The sequence below is a fragment of the Narcine bancroftii genome, chromosome 3, assembly GCF_036971445.1.
Source record: "Narcine bancroftii isolate sNarBan1 chromosome 3, sNarBan1.hap1, whole genome shotgun sequence".
In the NCBI taxonomy this organism is placed as follows: domain Eukaryota; kingdom Metazoa; phylum Chordata; class Chondrichthyes; order Torpediniformes; family Narcinidae; genus Narcine; species Narcine bancroftii.
This window is the reverse complement of record NC_091471.1, coordinates 155363498-155386437: the sequence shown is the minus strand read 5'-3', so window position 1 is coordinate 155386437 and position 22940 is coordinate 155363498. Positions and strand designations below refer to the sequence as shown.

Sequence of the window (22940 nt, the reverse complement as noted above, 5' to 3'; positions counted from 1 at the left end):
TAGCTATGCTTGCATATAGGACATTGAGAATAAAAAAAGAATAAGACCTTTTCCAAACTGCATTTTGTGAATCACTAATTCTGTGCAGGTGGTGCTATGAATACCACAGGATTGTGGCTTTTCTCATTACTGAGGGTCAAGGTTAAAAGTGTAGTGGCACAGTTTAATTAGCCAAGCATGTTAAAGCCTTGCAGGAGGTCAAATTCAACCATGATTGAAGGGTCCTAAGCTGAAGCTTTGTTTGGTTAATTTTGTCTTTTTTTTCCCTCACTTACAGATTGAGGTCGGGGGAAAAGCAGACTTGCTCACAAGCAAACTGCAGGTGGGAGACGAAGTGGTCAATATCAATGGTGTGGAGCTGAGTGGCTACAGACAAGAGGCCATCACATTGGTAAAAGGTTCCTACAAGACTCTGAAGCTGCTCATTCGCAGGTATGAAGATACTCCCTATAAACCACTAATCTAAATCAAATGCTTCAAATGTGCAAGAGACAGAAAAATTTCACAAAGAAAGAGGGAAATGTTGATTTCTCAAGGGTATGTCTTCAGCACCCTGAAATATCACAGTTCTCTTTATAGACACTCAAATATACCAGCTGTTTCCTGTGTTGATCTTTATTCCAGTAAAATAGTGCTTTATTAACTCATTGGAGTATATCTTCATGGCATTTCATCTTCCACATTTCACAATTGCTTTGGGGAAAAAAGGATAAATTTATTTTATATCAGTTTATGTATAATTTAAGCTTGTAACATCTCAAAAAGTGCAACAATGTTCAGTTGTGATAGAAAGGTAATATCTCCAGTGGATGGCAGAAAGAGCAACTTTCTCTGGTTTTATCATTTTCATTCTATTTATTGGTATTAGGTTTTTTTTTCTCAAGATGTGGATGAAAAGTATTTTGGAATTGCTCAAGGAATTCCCGAGAATATTAAAAGTCAATCTTAAATTGTGGGTTAATGAACTACTGGTTACAATAAACCTTTTTAATTTAGTAAATTAAACATATTTGAACTATAATGTCTACATAACTTAATCCATCCAAAATTATAGGGAATTTGAAGATGTTTGGAAATGACATGTCCACCCATTATCAAATGATGTAGATAAATCTGATTTATAAATTCAAAATATCTTTGGTAATTTTGGTTAAGCTCAATGATTTCATTGATGAAAATACTTTTTTAAATGCCAAAATAAATAAATGCACCTTGACCGACCAACTCAACATTATGCTATCACCTCACCATTTAGGCTCTGAGTTATTATCATTATCATCAGTCAGCTGAAGTTGCAATCAATTGGTTCATTCTGGTACCAGAAGCTCTGTCAACTTATTTCTGTACACCATGTCTTACCCTTTGATTCACCCCAAAGAGTTTGAGATTCACTCTGTATCCCATTCATTTGGCAACCAGTGCTGTTTTAACCACTATTTGCAAAATGGCAATGTAAGGGAGAAACTGGAACTATCCTGCACTAGAGCTTGCTTTATTGGTACAAAAACATTAATTTGCTTGCTTATAAAATCACCAGTATCCACAGAAGTTAAGTTTAATCATCTGAATGGAGCTCCATTCATTCACACAAAAACGGACGATCCAGCCCAATTCAACCCACAGACCATCTTCCCTTCACCCTATCATTCAGTTTTTCCCTAATGTAGGATCTAGCTTTCCTATAGACTTATCAATATTCACGCAACTGAGCCTTGCAGGGTGTAGCTAGTTCCATATTCCCACAATTCTCTAGTTAAAGCTCGGTTTTTTCCTCAAAAAATACCTATGGATTTATTTGTGGCCATCCTGTCTGTATGGCCCTGCCCTCTAATATATTGAAAAACCCTTCTGTAAGTCTGCCTGAATAAACCAGTTCATCACGTGGAAAAACATAAACTGCATCACTTTTCTGTTATCTATCTACAGAAAAGTTCAACAAGCCCTTCATATTGTAAGGTTCTGGCCATCAGCTTTGCAAATCATTTTGCACCTTCTCCAATACCTTAATGTACTTTAAAGTGAGATCAAATTTTTCACACTGTTGTCAAATGTTGTCCAACCGTGGTTCCATGTAAAGCTTCACCTGCTTTCAAATTAGTTCCTTTAATTTTCTTAACTCTAATTGTAACTTTAAGCCCATTCAGCCCATCATGTTGACCATGGCATTCCATCATGGTTGATTTAAAACCATGGAATGCTACAGTCCATTTGTGCCCTCTAGTCTATGCCAACCATCATCTCCCTAGTTCCACTTACTTGCTCCCATTTCATGACCATCCAGGCCTCTCCCGTTCATGTACCTATCTAATTTACCTTTAAAATACACGATTGAGCTTGCATTCTCCACATCAGAGGGCAGCTCATTCCACATTCCCACCACTCTCTGAGTGAAGAACTTCCCCCTAATGTTTCCCCCTAAACCTTTCCCCTTTCAGCATAAAACTATGACCTCTAGTATTTATCTACCCCCAATCTGTGGAAAAAGCTTATTTGAATCCACTCTGTCTATACCTCTCAAAATCTTGTAAACCTCGATCAAATCTCCCTCATTCTTCTTCACTCAAAGGAATAAAGTCCTAACCTGTTTAATCTTTCCCTGTAACTCAACTCCTGAAGGCCCAGCAACATCCTAGTAAATCTTCTCTGCACTCTTTCAATTTTATTGATATCCTTTCTGTAGTTAGGCGCCCAGAACTGCACACAATATTCCAAATTTGGCCTTACCAATGCCTTAAACAACTTCAACATAACATCCCAACTTCTATACTCAATATTTAGATTTATAAAGGCTAAGACACCAAAAGCTATTGTTTTCAACCTCATTTTCCCTGTAGCCCTTGATTCCCTTCCTAATCAACTACCTATCTACCTCTATCTTAAATGTACCCAATGACTTGGACTCCACAGTTGTCCATGGCAACAAATTCCACAGATTCACTACCTCTGAGGAAAAAGATTCTGCCTCATTTCTGTTCGAAAGGAATGTTTTTCCATTCTGATGTTGTGCCCTCTGGTCCCAGACTCCCCAGCATATAAAACATCCACTCCATGTTCACTACATACAGTCCTTTCAGTATTCAATAGGTTTCAATAAGATCTCCCTCATCCTTCTAAATTCCAATGAGTACAAACCCAGAGCCATAAAATGCTCCTCATATGGTAACCCTTTCATTCTAAGGATCATTCTAGTGAACCTCCTCTGGACTCTTTCTAATGCCAACACATCCTTTCTTAAATAAAGAGCCCAAAACTGCTCACAATACCCTAAATGTGGTCTGACCAATGCTTTACAAAGCCTCAAGATTACAGCTCTGCTTTTATATTCTATCCCTCTCAAAATGAATGCGAGCATTACATTTGCTTAACATTAGTGGACGTCATCCATGTTTTGTTTTGTATTCTGTTCCACTAACCTACTTTGGCCGTGAAAGTAGCAGAGAGGAAGAGATGAGGTTTGGTGTAGATCAGTCATGAGTATAATTGAATGGCGGGGCAAGTTTGAGGCTCCAGATATTCTTGCTTCTGTTTTTCTGAAGGCACTATTACACAGCCCTTGAACAGCAGAAAATTTCGACTCCGGTAGCAGTGTAAAAATGTCGGGATAGAATTTTTAATGCAAATTCCATCCCATAATTTTTCCACTTGAACCCCTACACATTTTTACAGAGCGGCTGCAGTGTAAATTGACCACAGCCACTCCGTAAGAAACAGACCTAATGAATACTATGTTCTCCCTCCGACAAACTCCACAACACTGGAAGTCTGTGTAAAAGTGCCCCTGTATAAACAACCACATCAGGACACATCGGAGGTAAGTATGCAATTTTCTTTCAGAATAATTCTGAACTTTCTGTGTAAAAATGCTATGAGACTGGATTAAAACTTCTGGAATTGATCAGATAAGGTTAGGTTCCATGTTAACATTTGAATAATCTCAATTTGATTTCCATCCACTCATTTTTGAATTACCAGCAACAGCCAACAGCAAGAGCCCTGAGTTTTGCTCTCAATATTCTCTCGGCTCAGCCTTTGAAACCCATCATGGTCATTAATTGGCTCTTTATTCTGTACGTTTTATCTTGTTTCATAAACCTGTCACAGTCCTTTCATTATGAGCCTCAAATTGGGTGATGTCTGCAAACTTTGGAATTATGCTTCTGATTTCTCCAAGTCTCAGATACAAATGATAAACTGTGGTCTCAGGTTCACTCCTTGTAGAACTTTGCTTCCTATTGACTCAGTATCTTCCACATTCATTCAGGAAATAGTTGGTGATTTTAAACCAGCCATTCTCAAACTCTTTTTGGCTATGGGCCTCTTAGGATTCTGCTTAAAGTTTATGCCCCCCACCACCCCCCCTTCCCTGTGAAGCAATCGTTTAGTTGGTTTCTTCCATACTTCTTTTCCACTGACTAAATTTTTTTTTAAATTATGGTTTCAGTCCATTCTTCTCCCTACAATGTGCTGTAGCACCCCTGAAGCTGGGTGGCAGCACATGACCCCTGATGAGAATGGCTGATTTACATTATAAGCAGAGGAGCTTAGTTTAAGAATCACCTGACAAATACAACAGTTTTTGGAAGGGGACCTCGCTTCTACTGCCATCTGTGGTAATAAGTTCCACAGACTCACAATCCTCTGGCTAAATAAATTTCTCTGCATTTCTTTTTTAAATTGATCCCCTTTTATCATGACATCTCTTGTCCTAGAATTCCCCACCGGGGGAAACAACTTTGTCACATTTCCTCTGTCCAGGCCTTTCAGCATCCAAATTGTCTCTTTGAGGTGTTCCTCCCACCCCCCCCCTCACCCCCCATCCTTCTGTACTCCAAGTACAGTCCGAGAGCTGACAAACATTCCTCATGTGTTAACCCTTGCATTCCTGGCATCATTCTAGTAAATCTTATCTGAATTCTCTCCATTGCTAGCACATCCTTTCTCAAAGTGTACAGTTGTAAACCAAAGTGTATGACTGTCCTCTTCCCAACATTGTAGTTCATCTGCCATCTCTTTGCCAATTCTCCTAATCTATCCAAGTCTCTCTGCAGCCTTTCCATGACCTTAGCACTACCAGCTCTACCATTTATTTGGTGTCATCCAAAAATTTAGCCACAAAGCTATCTATTCCATTATCCAAATCATTTATATACTACATAAAAAGAAGCAGCCCCAACACCATCCTCTGTGGAACTCCATGAGTAACAGGAAACCAATCTGAATAAGATCCCCTTGTTCCCACTCTCTGTTTCTTGCCTATTAACTAATGCTCTACCCATGCTAGTATCCTTGCTGTAATTCCATGAGCTCTCATCTTAAGCAGCTGCAAGTGGCAACTTGTCGAAGGCCTTTTGAAAGTCCAAGTACACAACATGCACTTCTTCTCCCTTGTCTATCTTATTTGTTAACTCCTCAAACAATTGCAGTAGGTTTGTCAGGCATGATTTCCCTTTAGGGAAACCATGCTGATTTGGGTCTATCTTGTGATGCTCCTCTCGGTTCTCATCTTTGACAATTGATTCCAACATCTTCCTAACCATCAACGTCAGACTAATAAATTAATAGTTTCCTTTCTGCTGCCTCCTTCCCTTCTTAAATGGCAAAGTGACATTTGCTATTCTCTAATCTTCTGGGACCATGCCAGAATCCATTGATTCCAAGATCATTACCAATGTCTCCACAATCTCTGCAGCAACCACCTTCAGAACTCAAGGGTACATTCTATCCAGTCTGGGAGACTTAACTACCTGATGCACCATCAATTACTTGAAAGACTGTTGTTGAGAAACCAATAGGCTTTTATTCACTTGAGAACAGCGGCACATCCATATTGTTCGACTGTCTTGCACTGAAGGGAGGGCTGTGGAACAGCCACCTTTATACAGGAGCCTGTGGGGAGGGGTCACAGGTACAATCAGCCAATAGTGCCTGACCAGACAATTATACATAATAGTGCTTTGCCAAGACCTTTAGCTTCCCAAGTACCTTTTCTCTCGTGATCTGGACTGCACTCGGAGACCCTTGAGAGTCCCATAAGCTACTAATGTCTTTTACTGTGAAAACTGATCCAAATAATCATTCAGTTCCTCTGCCATCTCCATTATAATCTTGCCACCATCATTTTCCAACAGCCCTATATCTACAGCCCTATGTCTACTAAATCCTCTTTGATATTATTTGCAAATCTCCTTTCATAATTTCTCTTTTCCTTCCTAATCACTTTCTTAGTGTTGATTCTCTTAGTTTTTAAAAGTTTCCCAGCCCTCTATCTTCCCACTAATTTTTGCTTCCTTGTATGTTCTCTCTTTTGCTTTTACTTTGGCTTTAACCAGATGCTAATGTGAGCATAGCTTTAGGCTATCTTCTCAATGCTATAAATTATAGCTGGAGATTTTAACCATGCAGATTTAAAGGCAGTCCTCCCGAAATTTAAACAGCATATTAAATGTGCTACCGGGAGAAAAATACATTAGACAATGTTTATTCAAACATTAAGAATAACTTTAGGTCAATACTGCTACCACACCTAAGCCAGTTGGATCACTTATCCATACTCTTAATCCCAGCATATACTCCTCTTAGAAGGAAAGCTCACCTATAAAGACTTGGCCCTTTCAAACTGCTGTGTAAAATGGAGTTAACCGGACAATTTGCCTGGTTAGCGCCCCAGTTATGTGGCAGTTTGAAAGGGTCCAACCAGGTCAACCCCATCAGAACCGAATCAGGTCCCTGAGCTACCTCTGAGGTAGTCAGGGAACCCAGTTCAACTTACCTAAGTCTTTTCCACGGCCGATCTGAAAAGGAAGATGGCCGACCTGCTTATTCTGGTGATGTCAGTGCTTGCATATGTGCGTCATCGGGAAGACAGCATCTGAACATCCGGCAGTACTTCCGTCATTGCGGGGGTAGGATCTCCCTTAAATCACCTGGTTGGTGACCCACCTTGAACACAAGGGGAGCTATGTGAGGATGCTTTTTATAGAGCAGTTCTGCCTTTAACACCATCAACCCGGGCAGACTGGTTACAAAACTTGCTAAATTAGCATTTTCCAAATCTATTTATCTCTGGATTAAGGACTTTCTAACGAACCGCTGTTAAAATTGGCACTCATCTCTCTTCTACCCTTTTACTCAGTACCTGGTCCCCACAAGAGTCCCCCTCTCTACTGTCTTTATACCCATGACTGTGCTTCCACATATTCTACCAACACTATCATCGTTTGCGGAAAGAGACAGCCTACAGGGATGAAGTTCAAAGAATGAAGCCTGGTGTTCAAAGAACAATCTCGTCTTGAACTCCTTAGAAACAAAAGAACTTATAATAGACTTCAGTAGGAACGGTATAGTTCCAGATCCATTTTACATCGACGGGGCTGTGTGAAAAGGGTCTTAGCTTTCAGGTTTCTGGGTTCGCATTTTGCTGAAGATCTCTCTTGGACTATCAATACAATCACAGTAGTTAAAAAGTTCAGCAATGACTCCATGCCCTTAGGATTCTCAGGGATATCAAACTGCAGGAGATACTGCTGGTGTCCTTTTATCGCTGCTCCATTGAGAGTGGACTGGCCTACTCCATTCAGACGTGGTTTGGCAGCTGCTCAGCAACAGATGAGGGATCTTCAGAGGGTTATCAGTTCGGCCCAAATTATCAGTTGCACACTGCCCTCTTTGGAGGATTTATACAGACCTCGCTGGCTCAGTAGAGCAGCCAAAATCCTGAAGGATCCTTACCACCCTGGTCATCATCTGTTTGCCCTGCTTCCCTCCAGTAGATGTTTTAGTTCCATTAAATCACGGACAAAATGACAAAACCAATTTTTACCCCAGAGCTATACATCAGTGGTCCTCAACCTTTTTCTTTCCACTCACATACCACTTTAAGTATCCCCTAAGCCCTAAGCCCACCTCACTGACAAAAGGCAAAGGAGGAAAAACCCAACACCCAACCCCAACCAACCAATTTTCCCTTGCAACCGCTGCAATCGTGTCTGCCTGTCCCGCATCGGACTTGTCAGCCACAAACGAGCCTGCAGCTGACGTGGACTTTTTACCCCCTCCATAAATCTTCGTCCGCGAAGCCAAGCCAAAGAAGAAGCCATAAGTGCTCTGTGATTAATAAGGGATTGCTTAAGGTGATATGTGGGTGGAATGAAAAAGTTTGAAAGCCACTGTTTTAATCATACCTAATTGACTCGTTGTGTGCACGGTTTCATAACTCCAAAGGAAATGGGCCAATGACAATTTTTCTCAAGCAAATTATTTCAGTAACAATTGGTTCTAGAGCAGTGATTCTCAACCTTCCCTTCCCACTCATATAGCACCTTAAGCAATTCCTTACTAATCACAGAGCACCAATGGCACAGGGATTACTTAAAGTCGTATGTGAGTGGAAAGAAAAAGGCTGAGAACCACTGCTATACATGAACTGAATGCCACCAAACATTGAATATTGTACTGTTTTATTGTGTTGTTTTTAAATCTTATTGTTTGATGTATGTGTGCACCAACAGGATGTGTACTCAATTTCATTGTACTTGTGCAATGACAATAAAAGGTTATCTTATCTAACTTCTCTCATCAGCCACAATGGTTTCTTTTTTCCATTCACAATGTTCTTTTTCTTTTGGTGTGTTCCTGTCCTGCACTTTCCTCACTTTTCTTTGCAGTAACTCCAGCCATTGCTGATCTGCTGTCTTCCCTAATAATGTGCTTTTCCAATTGACTTTGGCCAGATCCTCCCTCATGTGACTGTAATTTCCTTTATTCCACTGAAATATCGACACATTGGACTTTAGCCTTACCTTTTCAAATTTCACAGTGAACTCAGTCATATTGTGTTCACTGCTTCCTAAGGCTCCCTTTATCTTAAGCTCCCTAATCATCTTTAGTTCATTTGATAGCATCCAATCCGGAACAGCTTATCCCCTGATGGGCTCATCAACAAGCTGCTCCTGTTGGCATTCCACAAACTCTCCCTCCTGGGGTTCCATATTGACCTGACTTTCCCATCCTACTTTCATGTTACAATCCCCCATGATTATTGTAACATTGTCCTTCTGACATTGCCTTTTTAAAATTTCCTGTTGTATTGTGTAGTCCATGGCCTAGCTGCTGTTTAGAGGCCTGCATACAGTGTAACTGCCGTTAGGGCCCTTTTACCTTTATCGTTCCTTAACTCAACCCATAAAGATTCAATCTCTTCTGATCCTATGTCATTTCTTTCCAATGACTTTATATTGTTGTTTACCAGCTGAGCCACGCCACCCTCTCTACCTACAGCCTACCTTTCTGATACACCGTGTATCCTTGGACATTCTGCTTCCAATGACACCTATCCTTTAGCTACAACTCAGAAATGGCCTCAACATCATACCCTCCAATCTGTAATTGTACAGCAAGATCATTCACCTTGTTTCTAAGGCTGCGTGCAGTGAAGCATAATACCTTTAGACTAGTTTTTGAATGCACTATGTCTCTGTTATTCCCTCCGGTTGAAATTTTGTCCCATCACCTGCTTGTCATCCTTGCTGCACACTATCCTTGTTTTATTTCTATTTTGCCCTTCATCAGCTCTGACATTCTGGTTCCCACCCCCCTGCAAAATTAGTTTAAATCTTCCTTAACAGCAATATTAAACATGTCTGCCAGGATATTGGACCACTTTAGGATCAGGTGTATTCCATCCTTTTTGTATAGGTCGAACCTTCCCTAAAAGAGATCTCATCTTTGACAATTATGATCCAAAAAACTAAACCTCTGCCCTCTGCACCAGTTTGTCAGCCATGCATTTATCTGCCTGATCTCATTATTTTTGCCCTCACTAGCATGGGGCACAGGCAGTAATCCTGAGATTACCAGGCTGGAGGTCCTGCTTCTCAACTTCTTTTCTAATACCTTGTATTCTCCCTTCAGGATATCCATACTTATCTTTCCAATATCATTGGTATCAAGATGTACCAAGACTTACGGCTGTTCATCCTCTCCTCATAATGATTTTGGACCCGAATGTAGAAACTTGGGAGGCAACACACCATCCGGGTGTCTTGATCAGGTCTGCAGAATCTCTTTTCCATCCTCCTCACTATAGAATCGCCAATCACAACTGCATGCTTCTTCGCCTTCTGCATCACAGGGCCAGACTCATTGCTGGAGTCCTGGCCACCATGATTGTCCTCCATCCTCAGCAATACTATCCAGGGTGATACACCAGTTGCTGAGAGGGATGGCCACAGAGGTGCTCTGTATTAACTCCCTGTAGCTCTGTCTTTTTTTTAGACAAAGAGCATGGTAACATTCTTCTGATCTTTAGATATTTGCTGAAAAACCTAGGTTGGGCAGGTCCATTTGTTTTATTATGTGGTCACAGTTCACTTCCACATATCACAAACGAGAAGGGTCATGTGCACATTCGACATTTCAATACAAACTTAATTATATCAACCATCATTTCTGTCTTCATATCTCAGTAACATCCTTTTCCACTTCTGAAGAAACTGAAAATTGTCATCAGTTTAAACCATCAAGTATTTTTTGTTTATGAAACACCTGACAGAGCAAAGTGGCATCCTTTCAATTTTTTCATTACCCAAAGAATGTTGAAATACCAGAAACAATTAGTCAATGAATCAATTCTTAAAAGGATGACAGAATTATAGGCCATGAGACAGTATTACATATGTAAAAACATAGAAGTTCTCAGGACTCAGGCCCGAAACATCAATTAAATATCTTTACCTCCTATGGATGCTTCAAGGCTGACTGAGTTCCTCCAGCATTTCTGTGCATTTTTACTACAATCACAGCGTCTGCAGACTTGCGTATTTCACTCATTATTACATATGACATATCTATGATGACCTTTTGTCAACTCAGTATAAACCTACTTGTTTTTTTTCTCTCTTTCGTAGACAGCTCGTTGACACTTTCCTTACTCTCCATGTCTGCACCTTGTTAATCGGTCTACCATGTGCTCCCCTTTTGGTGTCGTCTTTCTGATATTATTCACTGTGACAATAGTTCAATTACTTCAGATTCCCAGTGTTGTTGATTTTCCTGCATTGTCTTCTTCTGGTTTTCACAAAAGGTTTTCAGAGGTAGTTTCAGAGTAGGAGCTCAGTGAGTGTTAGGTGGGAGATAGAGAAGAATTGGATCTGGAGAGGAAATAAGAAGAGTGCAGAAAAATAACTGAGAACACCCGAAAGAAAACAGATGTGGGAGACCCATGGGAACAAAAAGGAGCAGTCTTAAGAATGAAACGATGAAAGAGCAGAGCAGAATGAATAGAGCCTGATGAAAAATAGGATCTGAACTGAATTCTCCCTGTGACAAACAGGGATGAAATTACAGGTTTGAAGACAGGATTCTTAAACCTGAGATCATGAAATCTCTGTCTTAAACTTTTCTCATAGTTGTATAGACTTGTATATGGTTCGCCCTGAACTTTATCAGTTCAAGAGTGACACAGGCTGTTTTACTTGGTGAGTACTACCTCTTATATTTGTGAGCTATTTTTTGCCCCCTCACCCATTTCTCTTTTTTTATTATATGGTGACCAGACTGCAGCAATTATGGTTGGAAGGTGTTTCTGCTCATTCAATACTGTGTGTTAGTCATGCTCTGTAGGGGATTAAAGGCAATGTTGTGGTGGAGATTTAGTGGTGAGCATGAATAAGGTGACCTCACTGCAGATGTGGAAGCTTTTATTTATGGACAGGCCATTGAAGGGCAGCAGAGAAATATGACATAGGAGTTCACCTGGGTCAATGTGCAAAGAGTTACATTTACAATACATCCAAGGGGGTTCAACAACACACGATATGAGCTCTTCCCTCGAGATTTAAGAGGTATTTATGCATTTTTTCATTGTGATTGCACTTAAATTCTGTATCTTAGTTTGTATAAAAACAGCATGTGCTAACACAAGCATGTGTAAGAGGGAAACGAGAAGGGCAAAATGAGAACATGAGATGGATCTGGCAGGCAAGATGAAAGAAAATCCCAAGTGATTCTTCATATATACTGTATTAGGGTGGAAGGGTGGCTGGGTAGAAAATTGGTCCTATTAAAGCAAACATGTCTGTCTTTGTGAGGAGCCACTGGAGAAGGGTGAGATTTTAAATGAAAATTTCTCATCAGTCTTTACTGTGGACAAAACCGTAGAAGCTAAGGAACAGAAGCACAGGAACTATGATGTCCCGGACCATATACGGAGTACTGGTGGAGGTTTTGGTGACTTTGGAGGGCATTAAGGTGGGCATATATCTAGGGCTTGTTCAAGTGCCCTTTCACACATTGTTGCAACTTAGGCAAGCAGTAGCGGAGGGCCTTGTACTGACGCTTGCATCATCTTTGGTTTCGGGTGAAGTGCCAGAAGAACGGAGGCTGGCCTATATTGAGCCATTATTTTAAAAAGGCAACAAGGTCAAACCAGGGAGCTACACGCCAGTGAGTCTGATGTCTGTAGTGGGAAAGATGCTGGAGGGGATTCTGAAGGACAGGATCTATCACGACTTAGTGCTGCACTTTGGTAAGTCAAAGCAGGGTCTTCACCACCTTACCCAGCTGAGTTGCCACTTTCATGGCAACTGTCCCCCTAGGTCTCTCCAGGGTCCTACCATTTACTGTGCAATTTAAGAGGGACCTGAGAGGCAACTTTTTCACTCAGAGGATGGTCCGTATCTAGAACAAGCTGACAAAGGAAACTGTAGGTGCAATTACAATGTTCCAAAGCTATTTGATAAGATATAAAGGGCTAGGATATGGACCAAATGCATTGAAATGGAACTATCCCAGAATTACGGTTTGGTTGGCCAGGAAATTTGGGCCAGAGAGCCTGTTCCATGCTGGATGGCTGTATGCCAAGCTTATTGCGTAAAGCAGAATGAGCTCTTGATGTGCCACCAGCATAATAAGGCTCCATTTGTTATCATAATTTGACTAGGGGAATTGAGAAGCTGGATTGACAGCAAAGGAATGAAGTTTCAAATGTTAATCTTTATGTAAAGGACTTGAGAACTAAAGAGAAAATTTCCATAATCTTCACAAGTGATGTGACAAAATCAGCACATGATTTGAATAACACTTTGCACATCATGACAAACAATATCATTATTCAATGAAAAGATTTTCTCCACTATTGAATTATCATCATCCGAAAGCTACTCCAACCTACATTTCAAATAATTTAACTCTACTTAATTTTCCAACTTGCTTAGCTGTTTGTTGTGAGAAGGGAATCGTTGTAGTTGAAGTTGCAGAAAAATAACCCAACAAAACATTGAAACTGGCTGGGGAGGGTGGGGGGGGGGGGGGGTGGTGGTTGGAGAGGGGAATGTAGCTCGAGAGTAAGTTGTAATGTTTCCGCTCATTTTTCTTTTCAAAGATGTTTAAACCTACCATTGCAAATATCTCATGTTCGTTTCTTTTTCTTTAGAATATATTAAGTGAAATATTGAATGTTATTACAGGTAAGACAATAAGAAGTTCATGTCCCATTGAGTTCCTAAATAACGTAATCTTTTATGTCATGATATTTGATTAGAGAATGCAAACTCAAAATTGTTGTAAAACTCCAGAAATCCAGACAAGCAAAAGGAATTTTTCTTCCCCCATTACTTTTGGAGGTACAGGTGTCCATTCAGGACTGGTTTGCTGTTGATTTTTTGTCTTTTTTAGGAAGAGGGGAATGAAATTCTAACATTTTTTAAGTATTTATTTTGCAAATACACCTAAAGCCTATAAAACTTTGACAGATTGTTGTTTGAAACTATAATCGTACAACTCAGTTCTGTCTCTCCATTCCAAAGCTTCAAATTCTAGAACTTTGAGCTGTTGTGTGAGATTCCTTTAAAATGCATTTCATGGTACATCAAAATGTGCAAGTGCACTGGAAAATTTAGTTTGGCTTCAGGGCAGGGCAGAGTAAAATCACACTGGCTAGTCTTTTCCACTTACACATTTACCAGTTTGCAATTTCATTTCAATGGACAGGAAAATCACTTCCAGGTGAATTCACAAGCAGAAAATCCTAGTTGCTAATATAATTTGCTTGAGCACAATGAAGGAAGAACTTACACAAGAATATCTATATTGGGTTCCACTCACTCCGAATATCCCAAAGCACAGCAAAGCCACTGCAGTACCCTTTAATTATAATCAATATTGACAATGAAACAAATTATTCTTGACTTAGTAACTTTTCCATGGGATGGCTGTTTAATATCCTTTATACTCTACAAATTTGGTTTCCTTTGATTCCCCCGACTTCTCAATTGATTTGACTTGAGATTTCATCACCATCGGACTAAAATGATTTATTACCCAAACATTTGTATAAAATATCCCCAAGAATCTCAACACATTGAAGGAGATTTTCCATTCAATGCTCAAGCAGAAAACCAATGTGAGTAATTTGACATACTTTCTTGAAGGCAGTGATAGCATCGTAAATTGAAATCGGGCCATTTTGTCAGTGGTTAGCCAACCAACATCAGCAGTCATTACTTGAACTGTAAAATTGAACTCGGGTGATTAAATTTAATATTCTCCTCCTTTCCACAAATTCCTACAAGAGTCAACCCACCTCCCTCATCTAGCCTTGCATCACTCTGACAATTTTACATTGCATCCATAACCTTTTGTGGTTTCATCCTTCCTTTGGTCCCTATCACGTTGCTGGTATTAGAACATTCTATCTCCCATTAAAGAACTAAAGGCCACACCTTGGTGCCAGAAATAGAACCAGTGAAAGTTATTACAAGGTTATTGCAATAACCCACTATGAAAATACTTTACAAAACCTCATGCCTTTTTTTAAAAAGCTTTCTCTCACCTCACTTTTCAACTGAGATCATGGTCACTGGTTCCTTTTCTTGCACCAAGGTGTGGCCTTCAGTCATTTAATGGGGATCTCATTGAGGCCTATTGAATACTGAAAATGCCTGAGTGGATGTGAAGAGAATGTTTCCTATGGTAGGGGAGACTGGGATCAGAGGATACGATCTTGGAATACAAAAACATCCCTCGAGATCAGAGATGAGGAGGAATTTCGAATTTCTTTCCACAGAGAGTGGTGAATCTGTGGAATTATTTGCTGCAGTTGGCCGTGGAGGCCAAGTCATTGGGCATATTTAAGAGAAAGATAGATAGATTCTTGAATAGGAAGGGAATCAAGGGTTACAGAGAAAAGGCAGGAGAATGGAGTGAAAGGATAGTAAATCAGTCAATTGGCTGATTGCCTAATTCCACTTCTATGTCATATTGTTTTAACTTTGTTTCCTCTTGCAATATACAGAGGTTTTATAGCACTGCTGGATGAGCTATCATTTCAGGTGATACATTAGTTAATCAAATTTTTGAAATTTGGTCACGTAAAGGGATCAGATATTTTGAAGACTGTTATGATCAAGGGCAATGGATGTCATTTGAACAAATTAAGAATAAATATGGTATTTTAATTATATGATATTTTGCTATTTTCAAATTAGATCATACCTAAGTGATAAGTTGGCTCCAACAATGTATCTACCAAAGTGTAGTGATATAGAATTTCTAATAAGAAAGGAAATACAAAGAAAATTATTTTGGCAATTTATCATTTACTTCAAGTGGAGACCCCTAAACCAGGGGTTTGAATCTAGACAAAGATGGGAGACAGACTTAAATGTGATAATAGATTAGAAGAATTGGGATGATTTATGTCGAGACTGTATGACTAGTACAATAAAGATAAGATATAGACTAGTACAATATAATTTTTTACATCAGCTATACCTCACCGCAGAAATTAAATAAATTGAAATCAGGTTTATCAGATCAGTGTTTTAGATGTGGTGAAGAGATGGGAACTTTTTTTTACACTCAACATGGTCTTGTGATAAACTAAAACCTTTTTCAGCTGGAGTTAGAGAATTATTCAGAACAATTTACAGGAGTCCAATTTCCACAATATCCAGAATTATTTTTATTAGGTAACATCTAAATTGAAATTTAGACCTAAATTGAAATTAACTAGATATCAGATAGAATTTGTTAAAATTGCATTAACAGTGGCCAGAAAGTTTATTGCAGTTGCTCGGAAATCAGATTAACTACTCTGTTTGGAACGATGGAATGGGGAAATGTATAGCTGTATTCCCCTCGTGGAAATTACATATAAATTAAGGAAAAAATATGATTTTACAAATTTGGCACCCGTATCTATAAAAAAGAGGATTAAATTTTTAATTTTTTTCATTTCCTAAATGTTCTTCTTAGCCTCTGAGACCTGCAAGGAATCCAATTAATGATAAATAGATATGAATTTTAGATTAGAATGATTTTAACATCTTCAGCAGTCCACTCATTCTTATTCTTTTTTCCTTTTCTCTTTCCTTTCCATTCAACACTTTATATATTCTCTCTGCTTTTTTTTCCTTCATCTTTTTATGGGATTGCAGGGGTGGGGGAAGGGATGTTGAAGTGTTATCATGTATTTGATACTTAATATATTGTTATATTTGTATTTTGAAATATATTTGAATGCATGTGTGGTTAAAAATGTTAAATAAAATATCATAAAATATCTTCCAGAACAAAGGGAGATAATTGAATTTATATAAATTACTCAAATCCTTATCTACTTTTACCCCCAAATATTTAATGCCCTCTTGCGGCTATTAAAACTGGCTCCCTTATTGGTTCTGTCTGTAATTCTCCCTTTGTCAAGGGCACGATTTCACTTTTATCCAAATTTATCTTGTACCCAGAGATCTTGCCATAATCTTCCAGTCTGGTCACCAGCCTGGCCAACGATCCCCATGGGTCAGTTAAATATAGTAGCACATCATCCATGAATAAATTGATTTTATGCATCTCCTGGTCCTCTTTGAATCCCTTTATTTCTGATTCCCATCGGATGGGTTCTGCCAGCGGTTCAATAGCTAATGTAAATAACACTGGAGACAGTGGGCAGACCTGCCTACTGGATCTGCCCAGTGGGAACACTGGAGAAATCTACCAGTTTATAATGATTTTAGCTTGGGGTTTATGGTAGAATGTTTTTACCCAATAAATAAATGGTTGTCCCAATCCAAATTCTCCAGTACTTTGAACAGAAAGTCCCACTCCAGTTTGGCAAAGGTCTTCTCCATGTCCAAAGCCACAGCCAAGCATGGATCCACCCCCGACTGTGCCAGATGCACTATATTGAGGAATCTGCATGTTTTCTGCTGATTATCTCTTTTGTACAAATCCACCATGGACTGGATTTGTCAACTTCAGCAAATATTGTCCCAATCTATTGGCCAATGCTTTTGGTATAATTTTATAATCTGCATTCAATAATGAAATGGGCCTATAGGACAAGGGATTCAATGGAACCCTATCCTTTTTTGGGATCATTGTAATAAATGCTGTTGAGAAAGAGGGTATGTGACTCTGCCAGCTGATCCACCATCTTCATAAGAAGGGGCATTAAGAGATCTTTGAATTCTTTATAAAATTCAGTGGGGAACCCATCATCCCCTGGTGATTTGTTGGACTGCAGTGAGCCATGTAAGCAAGAAATCATCTATTTTAACAGGATCCCCCATCTGATTCTGATTTATATAGTTCTTTCTAAAATTCTCAATAGACTCTTAGCAAATCTGCATTCTTCAGAGAGGTGGGCGACTGTGTTCCACTTCATGCAGTTACCTCGAGGACAACCAGCATTGTGGGTGATGTTCCGGTCGTACACGAAGGATCTGACTGGGAGAGATCATCCAGGCCAAAACTTGGTGCTTGTTTGTGAGTGCTGGCGAAGAGGTTTTCTGCCAGATAACCTGGACAGTCTGCTCTGGGAACCATCCCACAGAGTCCATTGAGTTTTGTCTTTCAGTGTCTGCAGAATGTTTTGTATTGACCTCTGCCTGATCGAAAAAGTTTTCCAGTGTGATGCAAATTATTGCAAATATATTTGCATTAATGGTTTTTTGTTGGAAGTTGCAAACTTCATAGTGGCCACAAACAAGCCAAAAAAACCTCTATTGGCATGTTATCATGTCAGAGAATGTGTTTTGCACTTTTTGTTTTAAATTGAAGTTTCAACACCAAAATTTAAAATCTATGACATTACTTTATAAATATTGCATTTAAAATGGTGATAAGTCATCATAAAGGGTGCAATTGCAGCATCTCACTAATCTCACCACTTCCCACAGTCACAACCCTTGTTTTCATTCTTTAGCAGAATGTTGTTTGAATTTCAAATTCCAAAGATTGATTTAAAAATGTAATTAAAAATGTTTGCCATGCATATCAACATATGGGCTTAGCAATAATGTTTCCAAAATTGATGATGAGTAGAACCTTACTTAATATTCGTTATTGGAAAATTTATGGAGCCTACAATTTTATCTCTTCCATTTCAGGCTAGATTATCTGACCCAATAACTGAGTGTCTCCAGGGCGCCTTTCAGCCTCTCCTGGGACCTTTAACCTCACCATTGGCTTCTTCTGAGGTCTTTAGTCAAACCCCACCTTCACCCCTACCCCCAGGACTTCCACTTCCTCAGCCTCTCGGGACTTCTAGCTTCTTCTTATCTCTTCTTCCCTCTGACCCCCCAACCTCTAGCCTCTCCCAGGGGCCCCTTTACCCTCCCCAGGCCTCTCCTGGGGTCTTTGGTCTTTTCTCGACCCTCTCTGAGACACCTGGCGTCATTTTATAACGACTTTTGCAAGTTAACGGGAAATATCTTGCTCTAGCCGTGCAATATGTTCTTGACCCAATTCAGCCAGAATTTGCTTCCATCTCATACCATAATTTCAACAGGATCTTAATAACCAAGCAAACTTTCAGACTGGATTTGTCAAGCCACCTACATTGTTACTACTTAACAGTTGCAAAATCTGTCCTGTATATGTATCTAAAAAGTAAAAATACTTTTTTACCAGCAGGTCTCGCAGTATCAAAAGAAGGTAAAGATATACAACCAACATTTTGGGCCTGAGACCTTCTTAAAGATTAAGCCCTTCTACATAACTACTTCTGAAGAGTAGCTAGGAGCAGTAGAGAAAGATGAAGAACCTTCTGGCCCATTCTGCTCCCTTTTCGTGCCTTCTCTTATTTTAGGAAGATGCAGTATGGAAATGAGCCAAGTTCACACACCATTCTTCGAGTAAGTTAAATGAAGCAACCTTTCTCAATGTCAGAATAGTAAAGGTTCTACCATAAGCAAAGTTTTATTGCAAAAGAAATTATGGATTGAAATTAACTTAACAAATATAATTCTTTTATTTAGAAAGCTTCAGTGAATTAAATATAAATAGTATATTTATGTTCAACCTTTGAAGTATTAATTAAAGTAAGGTATTTTGCCTTCTTAAAGTGCATGAAGAGAGGTGCAGCCTGGAAACAGACACTTTGGCCCATCAAATCTATGCCAGTCATCAAGCTCCTATTTTTACACACTCGACCTAGACCCATTTTATTCTGGGTAGCAGTTGAGGGGAATGTCAGCTCCTTCCCAGATTTTGTACTTCATCTAAGGCTGATTTACAGTGGTCAATTAAACCACAAACCTGTACACTTGTACAATGTGGTAAGAAACTGACACAGTCACTGTGAGAATGTGCAAACTCCACAGAGACAGAATTCAAGGTCAGGAATTAACCCAGATCTTTCAAACTGTGAAGCAACTCCTCTACTGTATTGTCATTTTCACTCCAGGATTAACTCAGTATCTACCCTTGAGAAGTATTCAGTACTTTCCCTCTAGCTTGACCAAGTATAAAACTTAATGAACCTTTGAACTGTTGAGACAGCCCAAGACTATATTTTGCTTCCATCTCCATTTATAATTATAACAATTTTGAAACACTGAATGATTACACTTGTTAAAATTTTCATCAGGTTTAATTGTGCACAATTATTGTTTCTAAACTATTATTACTTCAGCCATTGTTATGTTCCTCTTTGTTTCTGCATCCAGTTTCATGAGGAAAATTAAATTCACAATTTTTCCTGAAAGACATTTTTTTGGATGTTAGTTCTGCAATTTAAAGCTCAGTTGGATAATAATCCTGCCACACCAGAAAAGGCAACTCGGAGCACTGTTTTGTTAAGTCAAGGAATGAAAAGGTGGAGATCTGTCACGACAAATAATTGAACAAAGAATGAATGATAGACTGCAGTCTGTATTATTTTGAGATAACTTAATGGCGATTTATTATAAGAACTTAAGCTACAACAGGGAGTGTTGTAGTCATTAGGAAAGTTAGCAAGATCCAGTTACCAATGAAATATAATCATTTCAGATTTGATCATTCTGACCTGGAGAATTTGGTTGAACATAATAATTTAGTCCTCGAAATACAAACAGCAACGTAGTCAACTGTTGAATTTAGAGTTCAAAAGATAATTGGAGCACTTGAATGACATAATTTTTGAGAATCAATCTAAAGTTGAGCAAAATATGAGAAAATGAGAGGGTCTTCATGCTCTGAATTCAATCCTGAATTGAAATGATTAAACATCTGAACAAGAACACCAGTATTGGGAGCCACCTTTTGAGTAAGCTTAATGAATTGAATTGAGGAGTGATTTCAGTATGCTGTTTTCCCACACTAGTAAATATTTTTCTTTTTAAAAATGCTTTGATCTGGTATCCTTATTGAATTCATGAAATTTCTCAGCTTTCAGCCTCCTCCCAGATAGCACAACTGAGTCTGGTTTTTTTTGTTATTTAAGGCCTACCATCTGTCACATGTGCAGTTTAATTATTTTGGTCCACAAAGAAGCCAAGCAGGATATAAATGATTTAATGATGGTCAAAGTACATCTCAGTTGATAGTTCAATTACTCACTCTGAAAATTTTCCAGTCACCTCATAGGCAAGGTGTGTTAAATAATGGAATAGGCAGCCGGAGAGTGAATGTAAATAATATGGACAGTGAGTACACCACTAAAAGAAAGAAATAGGGGTGAGCTCCTCAAGATAAAGTTCTGTCAAAGATGATTTGGTTCTTGAACATTTGAAGTTTGGCCAGATAGAAGACATGGGTATTGCCAAGGCCTAGTAACCAGCTACAAATCCTTAAAATAAGCAACATATATTAATATCAAAATGGAGCTTAGTGGTGTGAAGACACTCCTCCCTATCTCTGTAGCCCTTTTATCTCTGCAGCTTCTAGCTCCTCAAGTTCTAGCCTTTTGTGCTTCCATGATTTTAATTGCTCCACCACTAGCAATCCTTCCTTTAGCTGCCAAGATCCTAAACTCTGACATGCCCTAAACCTCTCCTCTGCTTTCCTTTACATCCCAGCTGCAGGCTAGTTCTGTAATCCTACCTCTTTAATCAAACTCCTAGTAGTCATCTTCCTCAAGATCCCCTCATGAAGATGATATCATATTTTGTCTGGTAATGTTCCTGTGAAATGCTTTGAAATTTGATTGTTAATTGAACATTAGCAGTAAACTTTAGAAATGACTAGGTTTATTATTTTTAAAAAATCTTTTGTTACAATGGTTATGTAACTTGTAAACTCAGGAAGTGATGGAGTTTTGTTTCTTAATAATTGCTAAATTTGTTTTGTGTGATTATCTGTGTGCTTGTTCACTGATCCTGCACTTCCTTATAATGTTTTGGAAAACTTTATTTCAAGATGTAGTGGCTGCTAATGGCAGCGCTACTGAAATGAAGTACGTCCACGCAACACGAGGGTGAACCAGTAACTGAACTTTATTTTAATCTCTCACACTGCTTTTAGGGGATGTCCCACTTCCTGTCTGGGGCGCACTGGTCGATGGGAGTGACGTCAGCACGTTGCGGAGTCACTACCTGTCCAGCGACGTGCCACCAGGAGGTGGCAATATCTCCCAGATGCCAAGCGCAGGCTTCTCCTGAGAAGGGAAGGTTGGGGGGGGCCCACACCCAACCGACTGGTGTGGCGATTCAGTCCATCTAACTGTGCGGTTGCTCGGCCCACTCCAAAGGCAGCTTGCTAACGCTGCTCGGTAGTGTTTATTAATCTGTTGTTTTACCCTGATACAATTATTGAACAGTTGAAGTTATCATTAGTGGGCTTGCTAACATGAAAATATTCATATATTCATGTGCATTTAAACATTTTCAAAATCTTGTATATACATTCTAACTCTTGGTTACAGAAATATAAAATAGATGCAAGAATTTTTCATTAGAAGGAATAATTGGTACTCTTGTCTCAATTTTAATTTCATATCATTTGCAACAAACCAGGAATCTATTCAGTTCATACATTCCATAAGAACAATCCTATCAGCCCCATCTCATATGGTTAGAGTGGCAGTTAGGTCAACACTATTACAGTATCAGAAACCTGGCTTTGAATCCGCCACTTTCTGTAAGGAGTTTGTCCATTCTCCCAGTGTCAGCATGGGGAAAATGTACAAACTGGGTGCTCCAGTTTCCTCCCATGTTCCAAAGACGTACAGGGTTAGTAGGTTAATTTGTCACATGGGTGTAATTGAGTGGTGTTGGTTCGTGGGCTGTTACATGAAGTATATGTAAATTTAAATTAAAAATAAAATAATTCTCACTCTTATTTCTTTGTAACCTATTCTCACTCATATACAATCAACTCCCCCCAATTTTCTTGCCACCCATCTACATCAGGGGGTAATTTACCATAGCCAATTAACCTATCACCATGTGTTAGGGATGAAACGGTCATGTATTTTCAAATGAATCACATAACAGAACAACAGAGGTGACAAATACTATTATGTTCCTATTGCTGGGACCTATAAATTTATGACCACCCCTCCTTTCCTCCCTATCTCCCTCCATGTCCGCTTCCAATAACCCAAAGGTCCTTTTCCTGTTCTACCTCAGCCAAAGCACTGAGGATTAGACCAATTAAAGCAGGGCTAAAACTTATATTGAAGGTTGGCACCATGTCCATTCAACTTAGGATGGAATTAGTGTTTCTTCTGCCAGTGCAAG

At 39.2% G+C, this 22940-nt stretch overlaps 1 protein-coding gene across 1 annotated transcript in view; it reads left to right on the top strand.

The window, feature by feature from the left end:
* Nucleotides 1-351: 351 nt before the first annotated feature.
* shroom3 (shroom family member 3) overlaps nt 352-22940 on the top strand; it is a 264226-nt gene continuing 241637 nt past the window's right edge. Inside the window, exon 1 of the mRNA XM_069925478.1 lies at nt 352-432. The gene's annotated coding sequence lies outside the window, so the exon portion shown is untranslated. The remainder of the gene's footprint in view (nt 433-22940) is intronic.